Genomic DNA, 14635 nt, shown 5'->3' with positions numbered 1-14635 from the left:
GGTGAAAGGGGTCTCCCGTCTTTAGAGGCGAGTCTCCTCTACCCTGGTTGCAGTAGTATTCAAACTCCCCCTACAACCAGGTGAAAAGGGTCTCCGACTGGAGGGGCGAGTCCCCTCTACCTTGGCTGCACAGGTATAGAAGCTCCCCCTTCACCCATGTAAGAGAGGTGTCTCCCCTGGAGTGGCAAGTCCCTGCTACCCTAGCTGTGGGGGATATACAAGTCACACCCCTAACACCCATGTGGGAGGGGTCTCCTGCCTGGAAGGGCTAGTACCCTCTACCCTGCATGCGTGCGGAAGCATACAAGTTCCCACTGATTTTCAGGTGGGATGGGTCTTCTGCCAGGAGTGGGGAGCCGTCTTTCTCATGGCTGCTGGGTATACCAGTTACCATGATTCCCAGGTGGGAGGGATCCCCTCCAGGGGCGAATCCCCTCTACTATGGCTGCAGAAGTTTGAGAGCTCCACCCGACACCCACGTCAAAGGGTCTTCCACCTGGAGGGGCAAGTATGCTCTACCCTGGCTGCAGCAGTATAAAAGCTTCCCCTGAAATTTAGTTGGGAGGGGTCTCCCGCCTAGTGGTAAGTCTCCTCTACCCTGGCTGTGGCTGTGTATGAGCTCCCCCAGAAACTTAGGTGGGAGGGGTCTCCTGCATGGAGGGGTGAGTCCCCTCTATTCTGGCTGAGGCGGTATACGACCTCCCCCATATACCCAGGATAGAGAGTACTCTTGACTGGAGGGGGGAGTACCCTCTACCCTGGCTGTGGCAGTAATTAAGCTTTTATCGACACCCAAGTGGGAGGGGTCTTCCACATGAAAGTGCGAGTCCCCTCTACCCTGGCTGTGGCAGAATAAATCTCCCCTGATACCCAGGTGAGAGGGGTCCCTGACCTGGAGCAACAAGTTTCCTCTACCCTGGCTGCAGCAGTATTCAAGATCCCCCAGACACCCAGATGGGAGGGGTCTCCCTCATGGAGGGGCAGGTCTCCTCTACCCTGGCTAAGGCTGTATACAAGCTAGCCCAACCCCAAAGCACATGTAGGTGGGGTCTTTCGCCTGAATGGGAGTGTCCCCTCTACCCTGGCTGCCTGGTATAGGAGATTCCCCCACACCCAGGTTAGAGGATTCTCTAGACTGGAGGGGCGAGTCCCCTCTACCCTGTCTGCAGCAACATTGGAGCTTACCCTGACACCCAGGTGGGAGGGTTCTTCTGCCTGAAAAGACGTCCCTTCTACTTTGGCTGGTGCCCTTTAAGGGCTCCCTGGACACCCAGTTGGGAGGAGTCTTCCACCTGCAGGGGCAAACCCCTCTACCCTGGCTGTGTCAGTATAGGAGCTTTCCCAGACACCCTGGTTGGGGGGGGTCTCCCACCATAGGGGCGAGTTTCCTCTACCCTGGATGCATCAGTATTCGAGATCCCCTTGTCAATCAAGTGGGAGGGGACTCCTGACAGAAGGTCAAGACCCCTCTTCCCTGGCTGTGAAGGTACAGGAGCTCCCACAACACCCAGGTGGGAGGGGTCTCTCCCCTGGAGGGGTGAGTCCCTGCTACCTTTGCTAAAGCAGTATAGGAGCCCCCCCACACACACATACGCAGGTGTGACGGGTCCCCCGCTTGGAGAGGCATGTTGCCTCTATCTTGGCTGTTGGGTGATATGAGCTCCCATAAACCCCAAGTGGGAGAGGTCTCCCTCCTAGAGGGGCAAGTTCCCTCTACCATGGCTTTGGTTGTATATGAGCTTCACATGACACCCGTGTGAAAGGGGTCTTCCACTTGGAGGGACGAGTATGCTCTACCCTGGATGCAGCAGTATAGAAGCTTCCCCTGACATGAAGTTGGGAGGGGTCTTCTTCTTTCCTTAGTGAGTCCCCTATACTCCAGGTACAGTGGTGTATGAGCTCTCTGAGACACCTAGGAGGGTGTCTTCATGGGAGGAGGGAATCCCTTCTACCTTGGTTTCAGCTGTATAGGAGCACCCCTCATACTCAGGTTGGAGGGCATGCCTCCTAGAGTGGCTAGTCCCCTCTACTCTGGCTTTGGTGATATAGAACTCCTCTGACACACAGGTGGGAGGGGTCTCCCGCCTGGAAGGGTGAAGCCCCAGAACCCTGGCTTCAGTGATATAGGAGCTCCTCAGGACACACAGGTGAAAGGGGTCTCCCCTCTGGATGGGAGAGTCCACTCTACTATGGCTTCATCAATATAAGAGCTCCACCTGACACCCATGTGGGAAGGGTCTTCCTCCTGGAGGGGCAAGTCTGCTCTACTTTGGCTGCAGTGGTGTACATGCTCTCACTTGACATCCAGGTGGGAAGGGTTTCCCAACTGGAGGGGCCGGTCCCCTTTACCCTGGCTGTGGTGGTATATGAGCTCCCTCTGAGACCCAGGTGGGAGGGGCAGAGGGGCGATTTCCCTCTACCCTAATTTGGCCGAATTCAAGCTTCCCCTGACACCCAGCTTGGAGGGGTCTCTCGCCTGGACAGGCAAGTCTCCTCTACGGTGGTGGCTGTAGCAGTATAAGAGCTCTTAAGGACTCACAGATGGGAGGAGTCTCCCACATTGAGCGTCAAGTCCCCTCTACCCTGGCTCTGGAAGTGTAGGAGCTGCCCCAAACACCCTGGTGGGAGGGGTCTCTCGCTTGTAAGGTGATTCCCCTCTACCCTGAATGCAAAGGTATAGGAGCTCCCCAAAACCCAGGTGGGAGGGGTCTTTTCCCTGGAGGGGCAAATCCCTGCTACCCTGGCTGGAGCGGTAAAGGAGCCCCCACCGCATGACACCCAGGTGGGAGAGGTCTCCTGCCTGGATTGGTGACTTTTCTCTACAATGTCTGCTGCGGTATATAAGCTTCCTTGACACCCAGGTGGGCGGTATCCCATGCCTGGAAAGTCATGTCCCCTCTACCATGGCTCAAGCTGTATATAAGCTCCAAAAGACACCCACGTGGGATGGGTATTGCCACTGGAGGTGCGAATCCAGTCTATCCTGGAAGTAGCAGTATAGGAGATCCCCCTGACACCCAGATGGGAGGGTCTCCCGCCTAGAGTGGTGAGTCCCCTCTACCTGGCTTTGGAGGTGTATAAGCTCCCCCAGGCCTAATGTGGGAAAGGTCTCAAGCATGGAGGTACAAGTATCCTCTATTCTGGCTGAGGTAGTAAAGGAGCTTCTCCCGAAACCCAGGTTAGAGGGGAGGAACTCTTGACTGGAAGGGCGTGTCCACTATTCCCTGTCTGCTGTAGTATTCCAGTTACTCCAGACACACAGGTGGGAGGGTTCTCCCCCGTGAAAGAGTGAGTCACCTCTCTCTGGCTGCCGCCATATAGGAGCTCTCCCCACACCCTGGTGGGAAGGGTCCTCAGGCTGGAGCAATGAGTCCCCTCTATACTGGCTGAAAGGGTTATCAGTTACCTGAAAAACCAAGGTGGGAGGGATCTCCTGCCTGGAGGGGCGAGTCCCCTATATTCTGGCTGTTGTGATATATGAGATCGCCCCCATACCCAGAGGAGAGAGGTTTCCCACTTAAAGAGGCAAGTCCTCTCTACCCTTAGTAAAGCTATTTAGGAGTTACCACCATTATCAGTTAGAAAGTGTCTGTCTCCTGGAGGTGCAAGTTGCCTCTACCCTGGCTGCTGGGGTATATGAGTTCCACCTGACAGCCAGGTGGGAGGGGTGTTCCTCCTGGAGGGGCAAGCCGACCCCTCCTGCTATCCTGGCTAAGGCGGTATAGCAGGTGTCCCATTTCCAGGTGGAAGATGTCTCTTGCTTGCTGTGCTGGTCACCTCTAACCAGGTTTCTTGGGTATATGAGCTCCCCCTGACACCCAGGTGGGAGGACTATCCTGCCTGAATTGGTGAGTCCACTCTACTTTAGCTCATGCCATATAAGGGCTCCAAGTACACCCAGGTGGGATTGGCTTCAACCTGCAGGGTCGTTTTCCCTCTACCCTGCTGTGGCAGTGTAGGGGATCCTCCACACACCCAGGTAGGCAGGGTCTCCCGCATGTAGGGGCGATTCCCCTCTACCCTGGCTGCTGCAGTACTCAAGCTCCCCTGGCCACCCAGGTAGGAGGGGTCTCCCAAATAAAGGGGTGAGTCCCCTTTACCCTGGCTGCAATGTATAGGATACCCAGGTGTGAGGGGTCTCCCCTTGGAAGGGCAAGTTCAATATACACTTACTGCAGTGGTAGAGCAACACCCTGTGACATGCAGATGGGAGGGGTCTCCCACCTAGATGTGGTAATCTTTTAGGGTCTATAAACAAGTCTGGATGGCGCCTGGCATTTTGCCAGAGGAAGTGGTTTGTGAAGTAACGCCAGCAAGCCATTAAGAGTGGAGATTCCTTATTGGTTGACTGCTGTATCTAGTTTATGTTAATTAAAATAAGCTGTGTGGAATGTATATACCCCTCCTGTCCTACAATAAATGGCTCCCACTCCTGCTGTATCAATGTACACAATTTGTTTATCAACCCCCCCCCCCTCGGTTATTTTGCTGCAGCCAGACTATGGCAGATGGTGGCCAGTCCAGGGAGCCCCGGGACACTCGGGGGTAAATGCAAAAAAAAAAAAAAAAAAAGCTTCCCGTTCATATATAGATATGTAGGACCGGGGCAAATCTGCTCATCTCTAGACAGATAGGGTGAGGAGAAAAATGGCCATTTTGAGAAAATAAAGAAGATTGATATACTATGTTATTGTCTTGTTTTGTCTCAGTGTATTGTATTGTCTTTGTGATGAAAATATGGAAGGGGTGTTAAGTAAATTGATAAGGGAAAGAGGCACCCCAGTGGAACCAAGAATACTTAGGGCATGTGTTGATAAGAGCCCAGGAACTCTAGTCAGAAATAAAAAGAAAGTTCAGAAGAAGAAGGATTATCAGGAAAAAAAGTTGCAGCAAAATGCTATTACTACAACTTTCATTACCAGAGGGTCTGTGAATCCGCTTGGCGGCTTCCACATGTGCGAGCTGGTCATGGCACAGGAAAGACTTTCCAATTGGTGGAACTGGCTCTTCCCCACCCCCACCCGGGAAGCGGGACGCCACTGCAAGAGCCCAAATCCAAACCTGACCTGGAGGCAGAGTCTCGCAGGCTCTTTGTCCCCGTGCTCAGTGGCAGTTTGAGTCCAGAACACTCCCCAGACTCTCCCTGGGGCCATATGGGGCTGCCTGGGATGCTGCAGGCAGAAGATGGCCTGCATCCCTGAAGTTTGATCATTTCCAAGGCCAGTAACTTCAATGGTTCTCCCACACCTGAAAGCTAATGAGTAATGAGCAATATTATGGCTTATTTCAAATGTAAAAAACCTTGAGATAATGTACTAAATTGTTCAGAAGGTTGTTTTCTTAGTGCCTTCTGGAATACTAGAGAATTTTATTTAGCCAGCATTCCAGAGTTCCTGCCTTAGTCCCAGTGCCTGTGAGAACGAGGGTGCACGAATTTCCAGTGTTGCTAAGAATGGGACGAAATTTTGAATTAAGCTAGCTGCCCACAGAACTTACCTGGACTGTGATTTAAGCTAGCTGCCTGAAGAACTTACCTGGACTGTGATTTACCTGGACTGTGAGTTAATCTATTGAGACACTGTTTTACCTGAAAACTGTAATCTACAACAAATTGTAACTCAGTATCTTTGCTAACGCGTCATTGCTGGTATAATTTTTCAATGGGATTCTTGCATGGAGCCATCAATTGGCTTGGTATTGTGGCATTTTGTAGCCTCCCCTTCGGCTTTTAGCAGATTGTTTGTGGTGTTTTTTGTAAAAACCACTATGGTGATTATTTAAATTAAACAAAAGGGGGAAATGTTAGAGTGTGTAAACAAGTAAGGATGGCACCTGGCACTTTGCCAGAGGGAATGGTTTGTGAAGTAATGCCAGCAAGCCATTAAGTGTGGAGATTCCTTATTGGTTAAATGCTGTATCTAGTTTATGTTAATTAAGATAAGCTGTGTGGAATGTATATATACCCCTCCTGTCCTACAATAAATGGCTTCCACTTCTGCTGTATAAATGTACACAAGTTGCTCGTCACCCCCCGGTTATTTTGCTGTAGCCAGACTGTGGCAGGAATCCCCTCTAACCTGGCTGCTTCAGTATAGGAACTCCCCTGACACCCCACTGGAAGGAGTCTCCTGCCAGGAGGCTAGAGTGCTCTCTATCTTGCTACAGTGGTATAGGAGATCCCAAGAACATCCGGGGGAACACAGGGGTCTCCTGTCTGGAGGGTAGAGTTCCCTCTACACTGCAGTATAGGAGCTCCCCTGACACTCAGGTAGGAAGGGTCACTAGCATAGAGGGAGGAGTCCACTCTTTCCTGCCTGTTGCCTTATGAGAGCTACCCACAACACCCAGAAGGGAGGGTTCCCCCATCTGAAGGGGAAAATACCTTCTACCATGGCTGCTGTGGTATGAGCTCCTCCTTATATCCAGGTGGGAGGGGGTCTCCTGCCTGGAGGGGCGAGTACTCAATACCCTGGCTGCAGGGGTATATGAGCTACACCACCCACACCCAGGTAGAAGGGGTCTTCCCTCTGGAGGGGCAAGTCCACTGTGCCCTAACTGCAGAAATATAGAAGCTGCCCTCCCACAGAAGTGGGAGGGTCTCCCACTCTAGGGACAAATTCCCTCAACCCTGGCTACAGGGGTATAAGAGTCCCCTCCTACCCTCAGGATGGAGCAGTCTCCCCCCTGAATGGGGGAGTTCGCTGCTACCCTAGCTAGAGTTGTATATGAAACCCCCCTCGCCAGACATCCCTATAGGAAGGGTCTTCAGCCTGGAGGGGTGAGTCCCCTATACCCTGTCTAAGGCCATATATGGAGTTACCCCCATTCCAAGGTCAGAGGTGTCCCTTGCCTGGAGGTTCCAGTTGCCATTACCCTGGCTGCTGGGGTATATGTTCTCCATTTGACACTCAGATGGGAGGGGACTTCTGCCTGGAGAGGCAATTCAAGTCTACCCTTGCAGCAGTATGCCAGCTCCGCCTGACACCCAGGTGGGAGGGCTCTCCCACCTGGAGGGGTGACTCCCCTCTACCCTGGGTGAGGAGGTGTACCAGCTCTCCCAGGCAACCAGGTGGGAGGGGTCTCTTGCTTGGAGGAGCGAGTCCCCTGTATTCTGGCTACTGTGTTATAGGAGCCCCCCTCCCCCAGATGGGAGGGTTCTCCCACCTGAAGGGTAGTCCCCTCTATGCTGGCTGCAGTGATATAATGACACAGGTTGGATGGGTCTCTCACCTGTAGGGGTGAGTCCCTTGTATTCTGGCTGCAGTGGTATGGGAGCTCCCCTCTACACCCAAGTGGGTGAGGTCTCATGCCTGGAGGGGTAAGTCTTCTCTACCCTGACTAAGGCACCATTAAAGCAACCCCCTGCACAAATGGGGAAGTGGTATTCCACATGGACAGGCGAGTCCACTCTACCATGGCTAAGGTGGTATACAAGCTCCCTGAGAAACCCAGGAGGGAGGAGTCTCCTGCTTGGAGATGCAAGTCCCCAGTTACCTGGCTGCAGTGGTATATAAGCTCCACCTCCCAAACCTATATGGGATGTATTTCCCACATGCAGTTGCTATACTTTGGCTGCAGGTGTATAAAAGCCACTTCTGACACCAAAGTGGAAGGGTTCTCTTGTCAGGAGGAACAAGTCCCTCTATTCTGGCTGCTGCAGTTTAGGAGTTCCCATGAAAACCAGTTTGAGGAGTCTCCCACCTGGTGAGTAGAGTCCTTTCTACACTGCCTGTAGTTGTATAGGAGCTCCCTGGGAAAACCAGGTGGAAGGGGACTCACACCTGAATGGGTGAGTCCCCTTTACCCTGGCTGTAAAGGCATAAGAGCTCTTACTGAAACCCAGGTAGGAGTGTCCCAACATGGAGACACGTGTACCCTGTATCCTGGCTGTGGTGGTATAGTATATCCCTCCAAAAACCCAGGTGGGAGCGGTCTCCTACCTGGAGGGGCAATTTTCCTCTACCTTTTCTGTAGAGGTATAATAGATCCAGCTGACACACAGGTGGGAAGGGTCTCTTCCTGACCAAGCACCCAAAGAGAGCAGGGGGCCCAGGTGAGGGCCAGGGCATTGTTTCCAATGAGGTGCCCTAGATCATATGAGAATCTATGGCCAGGGCCCTGAAAAAGGAGTTCAGGAAAAGGAAGGGAGCCACAAGGAGACCAACAGGAGGGCACACAAGGTGGTCACGGTGAGTATGCATAGGGGCAAGACCCAGGATCCAAGCCAGGCAAGGGATCCACCCAATCAATGGTGATGGGGAACCCATGAGCAGGAGACTTGAGAGTGCCAGAAAAATTCACAAGGGGAAGGGGAGGAAGGGGTTGTATGAGGACCAGAAGAAGGCAAGGGGAAAATAGGGAGCCCACTGGTGGGCCCAAGCAAGGGGCCCCCAGGTCAGACCCAACATGCACAGACTGCTTGCTATGCCAAGGGCCATGACGAATGCAGTCAGAGGCTCAGGCAAACACACAGGTCCAGTGACCAGAGCACAACGGATCAGGGTTAGGGAGGGTTATGGTATGGGCAGCATGGAAGTCAGACGATAGAGAGGGGATTGCTCAGGGCTGGGTTGGAGCAAGTCCATGTATAATGGCAGGCCTCAAGATTCAGTGAGGAGGACTCAGGCGAGTGGCAGGGCTGTGTTTCCCAACATAGAGAACAATCAGGGTGCAGAGGCCAGCCAATTGCACTCCTCTTCCCCAGGTGAGAAGATCCTCAAGAGGGACCTGAACCAAAGGAGGGGACAAAGGGGGTACTGTGAAGGGATACCCGGTGTGCAGAAGTTGTGGAGTAGGGTGGGCTGCAGGACACATTCCAGCAGCACAGGGTAGGGAGAAGCAAAGAGATTGGAGGGTCCGGAGAGTTCCAGGATACCACAGCATGAGATGATCAGAGGGGAGGCACAGGAAGGGGCAAGCAACAGGGGCCTGAAACCAAGCGACAGGAAAGGGTCCTCAAGAAGTGTTACCAGAATCTCAAGCAAGGAGCCATGCCCAGTAAAGGAGAGCCAAGTGTCAGCACCTGGGCCTGGGTGAATGAAAAGAAACATGGAGAGGGAGCAACAGGAGGGGAGAAAGAGGATTGGGTGGCACAGGGGGACAATGGCTCAAGGACCAAAGCCACTGCAGGGTGTCAGGGGTCAGGAGCAGGGCCCCAGCTGAGGGAGGTCAAAGGGCCCAGGCAAGGATCAGGGCTATATTTTCCAAAGGGAACCCCCAGGGCCAAGAGACCAAATCAAGCCACTTGGCCCAGGTGACGCATCCTGGGAAGGGGATCAGGAAAGCTGGCATGGCAGAGACACAAAGAACAGGAGGGCCAAAGCAGAGCACAGCCTAAAAGACCAGAGGAAGGGTGTGGGTGGGGTGGGGACCAGGAACCCACCAAGGAGCCAAGGCAAGGGACCTATAAGAGGACCCAAGCCAGCAGAGAGCAGGGAACACCAGGCTGGGAAGGAAGGGCTGCACTAGGGTACTGCAGTCCAAAATGCCAAGAAGAACAGGGATGCGGCCCCAGCAAGGGGCCCTCAAACAATGCCCAGAAATGCAGTGAGCAAGAACGGCCACCAGAGGTCAAGCAAGGAACTAGGCCAGTGAACCAAGAGCCAAGGGCCAGGGTTTGGGCAGGGGTCTCAGGACAGTGGAAAAGACTTGAGAAGGAAGGCAGGGGGATGCAGCAGGGGGAAATCAGGAACCAGACCCAGGGCAACCTCCAGTTTTCAAAGTTCCTGGTGCAGGGCCAAGGACCTAGGGAGAGCAAGGGCCCCAGGCAAAGGCCAGGGCATTCTTTCCCATAAGGCACCTTGGATCAGATGAGATTCTATTGACAGGGTCCTGGCAACGGAGGCCAATAAAAAAAAGGGGCCATAAAGAGGACAATGAGAGGGCACAGAAGGGGGTCAGCATGGGTGCACTTAGGGATGAGACTCAGGACCCAAGCCAGGAGCCCAGGAAAGTGACCCACTCGATCAATGGTGATGCGGGAATAAGGAGCAGGAGACCTTCGAGCGCCAGAAAAAAGCACAAGTTGAAGTGGAGGAAGGGGCTGCATGAGGAGCAGGAGAAGTCAAGGGGCATCTTGGAGAGCCTACTATTGGGCTCATGCAAGGGGCTCCAAGGTCAGACCCAACAGGAAGAGACTCCTTCCTATGCCAAGAGCCATGAGGAAAGAGGTCAGGTGCTCAGGCAACCACCCAGGCCCAGGGACTGCTATGCAAATTGTCAGGTTTAGAGAGGGCTGGCTAGCTGTAGGGGCAACATGCAACGCCAGAGGGCAGGGGAGGGAAGGGATGGTATGGCTCAGGGCTGGGTTGGAGCAACTCCATGTTAACTTCCAGGCCTCAAGGTTCAGGCAGTGAAGAATACTCAGGCCATTGGCAGGGCTGTGTTTTCCATAGGGAGCAAGAGCATTCAGGTAACAAAGGCAAGTTAATTCTGCTCCTCTGCTGCAGGTGAGTAGATCCCAAGAGAGGGATATGGACTAAAGGAGGGGCCAAAGAGGGTACTGGGAGGGGATACCTGGATTGTGGAAGTGTGAGGGGGGTGTCTCGCTGCCATGACCCATTCAAGCAGCATAGGCTAGGGAGAAGTACGGGGAGCAGAGTTTCCTGGCATTGCCCTGATACCATATCATGAGGGAATCAGAAGGAAGGCACAGAAGGGGGCTGCTAAAAGGGGCCTGATACCAAGAGACAGGTATTGGGTCCTCAAGAAGGGCATCCAGGGGCTCAAGAAAGGAGCCAGGCTCAGTAATGGAGATCCATGTGCTAGCACCTGGACCTGGGTGAATGAAAAAGGACATGGTTGTCTGTGTGAGTTTTTCTACCTCTGCAGCCTGGGTAGATTGGACTGGCTCCTTCAGGCGAGAGACCACTCCCAACTTGGTGTCAAGCCTAGATTGTATATAACCTCAGCCCATGTAGAGGGAACTTACCCTTACAGTCATGAGATCCCTTCCACCTGGGTGGCCTGAGGCAGGGCGGTGTGTGTGTGTGTGTGTGTGTGTGTGTGTGTGTGTGTGTGTGTGTGTGTAGAGGGTGTGTGTGGCTCCTGTACAGCTGCAGACAGGGTAGCAGGGACTCGCCCCTTCAGGCGGGATACACCTTTATCTGGGTGTCAGGTGGAGCTTCTATCTAGGTGCAGCAAGAGTAGCAGAGACTCTCCCCCTAGGCAAGAAACCCCTCAGACTTGTGTTTGTATAGGGGGCTCCTATAGAGCTGAAGCCAGAATAAGAGGGACTCACATCTCCAGGCGGGAGATCCCTTTAACTTGCTTGTCTGGGGGAACTCTTATAGCTCCGCAGCCAGTGTAGAGGGGACTCACCCCTCCAGTCAGGAGACGCCTCCCAACTGGTTGTTGGGGGAGCTAGTACACTTCGCCAACCCTCACCTCCAGGCTGGAGACCATTTCCACATGAGTGCTGTGGGGACTTGTATACTGCTGCAAACAGGTTAGAGGGGACTCACCTCTCCAGGCAAAGACCCCTTCAATCTGAGTGTTGAGGGGAGCTCTTATGCCACCACACCCAGGGTAGAGAGCACTCGCTTCGCAAGGCTGGAGATGCCTCTCACCTTGGTGTCTGGGGGGGGTTCTCATACTGCCAAGTCAGGGTAGCAGGGACTTGCCCCACAAGGCAAGAGACCCTTCCCATCTGGGTTCAGGAAAGCTCCTATACCATTGAAGCTCCTATACCATTGAGACTTGAACCTCTAGTCAGGAAACTCCTCCCACCTCGGTGATTGGGGTAGCTCCCTTTCCTCCCAGCCAGTGTAGAGGAGACTTGCTCCACCAGTTGGGAGACACCTCCCACGTGAGTGTCCTGGGAGCTCTTATATGGCACCAGTGAAAATAGAGGGGACTCGCCCCTACAGGTGTAAGACCCCTCTCACCTGGGTGCTGGAGTCTTGTATAGATTGTATACCAAAAATTCCAGGGTAGAGGGGGACTCAAATTTCTAGTCGGGAGACCTCACCCAACTGGGAGTCTGGGGAAGCTTGTATACCTGCAAAGCTAGAGTAAAGGGTATTCCCTGCTCTAGGTGGGAGAACTTTCCTACCAAGGTGTAGGAGTAACTCTTATTTTGCAACAGCCAGAGTAGAGGGGACTTACCCCTCCAGGCAGGAGACCCCTTCCACCTGGGTATTCAGGGAAGCTCATATACTACAGCAGCCAAGGTAGAGTGTGCTTGCCCCTCCAGGTGAGAGACCCTTTACACCAGGGTGTCAGGGAAGCTCATATACTGCAGCAGCCAGGGTAGTAGAGACTCGCCCCTCCTACGTGGGTGGGGGGGGCTAGTATACTGCCATATCCAGTGGACTCGCCCCTCCTTTTGGGAGACATCTTCCACCTGGGTGTCTGGGAGAGCTCCTACACTAGTGCAGCCAGGGGAGAAGGGACTTGCCTCTCTAAGCAGGAGACCCCTTGCACCTGGATGTTTGGAGGAGCTTCTATACCATGGCAGCCAGTGGAGAGTTGATTCATCTTTCCAGGAGGAAGACCCCTCCAACCTGGGTGTCAGGGGAATATCATATACTGGTGCAGCCAGGGTACAGTGGACACGTTCCTCCAGGGGAGACACCCCTCCCATCTTGGGTCAAGGCGAGCTTGTATTCCACCTTAGCCAGGGTTGAGGGGACTCGCCCCTCCAAGCGGGAGCCCCACCCACCAGGGTGTTTGCAGTTGCAGGTATACAGCTGCAGCCAGGATAGCTGGGACTCGCCCCTCCAGGCGTTAGACCCCTTTTATCTGGTTGTCAGGGGGAGCTCTTATCCCACTGCAGCCATTGTAGAGGTGACTCGCCCTTCATGGCAAGACACCACTCACCCCTGGGTGCAGGGAGGAGCTCATGTATTTCTACAGCTTGGGTGGAGGGAATTCGCCCCTCTCAGTGAGAGACACCTCCCATTGTGTTAAGTTGGGGAAGCTCCTATACAACAGCAGCCAGAATAGAGGGGACTCGCCCCTCCAAACAGGAGATCCCTCCCACCTGGGTCTCTGGGAAAGCTGGTAAATCCCTGCAGCCTGGGTAGAGGGAAGTCACCCTTCTAAACTAGAGACCCCTCCAACCTGTGAGTTAGGTGGAGCTCCTAAACCACTGCAGCAAGGGTAGAGGAGACTCACCTCTCCAGAGGGGAAGACTCACCTCTCCTGGGTGTCAGGTGGAGCTCATATACCCCAGCAGCCATGGTAAAGGCAACTTGCACATCCAGATGAGAGACACCTCCCACCTGGGAATGGGGGTAACCCCTATACCGCCTTAACCAGGGTAGAGGAGACTTGCCCCTCCAGGTGGAAGACCCCTCCCACCTGGGTGTCCAGGGGATCTTTTATACCACCTTAGCCAGGGTAGAGGAGACTCACCCAACCAGGTGGGAGACCCCTCCAACCACCACAGCCAGGGTAGAAAGTACTTGCCTCTCCTGGTGGGAGAACCCTCCCACAGGGGTGTCAGTGGGAGCTTGAATTCCTCCACAGATATGGTAGAGGGTATTCGCCTCTTCAACTGGGAGACCCCTTCTACCTGGATGTCTATTGGAGCTTGACTATTGCAGCGGACAGGAAAAAGGGGACTCACCTTTACAGGCGGGAGACCCCTAAAACCTGGGTGTTGGCGGTGCTTCTATGCTGCAACAGCCAGGAAAGAGGAAACATGCCCCTGCAGGTGGAAGACCCCTCCCACCTGTGTTCACTGGGACCTCTTATATGACAATAGCTAAAGTAGAGGGGAGGCACCCTTCCAGGCTGTGGACACCACCAGGGTGTCTGGGGAACTTTTATACCGTCAAAGCCAGGGTAGAGGGGACTCGCCTGTCCATGCGGAAGACCACTTCCACCTGTGTGTAGGGGGGCATTTGTATACCGCCCTATCCAGGGTAGAGAAAACTTGCCCCTAAGGTGAGGAGATCATTCCCATCTGTGTCTGGGAGAGTATGTTTACAGCCATTGCCAGGGTAGTGGGGACTCAATGTTTCATGTGGGAGACCTCTCCCACCTGGATGTCAGGGGGAGCTCATATATCACTGAAGCCAGTGTAGAGGGAATGCACCCCTTCATTCGGGAGACACCATAACCTGGGTGTTGGGGAGAGCTCCTATACCATCAGGACCAGGGGAGAGGGGACTTGACCCTCCAGGTGGAAGATCCCTTTCACCTGGTTGTCAGGGGAGTTTATATACTGTCAAAGGCAGGGTAGAGGGAACTCCCATTAGAGGCGGGAGACCTCTCCCACCTGGTTGTAGAGGAGATCTCCTTTACCACTGCAGCCAGGGTAGAAGGAACTTGCCTCTACAGGCTAGAGACCCACCCACCTGGAAGTCAGGGGGAGATCCTTTACCGCAGCAGCCAGGATAAAGGGGACTCACCCCTCCAGGCGAGAGAGCCATCCAACCTGGGTGTCAAGGAAAGCTAGTAAACCACTGTAGCCAAGGTAGAGAGGACGTGCTCTGCTGGAGGGAGATGCCTCCCATCTGGGTATGGGTCTGTATCTCCTATACCACAGCAGCCTGAGTAGAGGGGACTCACCCCTCCAAGCAGGAGACCCCTCCCACCTGCGTGTCTGGGAGAGCTGGTACACCCTCTCAGGCAGGGTAGAGGGAAGTCACCCCTCTAGGCGGGAGACCCCTCCCACATGATTGAAGGG

Source organism: Ictidomys tridecemlineatus, chromosome 9 (assembly GCF_052094955.1).
Source record: "Ictidomys tridecemlineatus isolate mIctTri1 chromosome 9, mIctTri1.hap1, whole genome shotgun sequence".
Classification (NCBI taxonomy): domain Eukaryota; kingdom Metazoa; phylum Chordata; class Mammalia; order Rodentia; family Sciuridae; genus Ictidomys; species Ictidomys tridecemlineatus.
Note: the sequence above shows the minus strand (reverse complement) of the source record.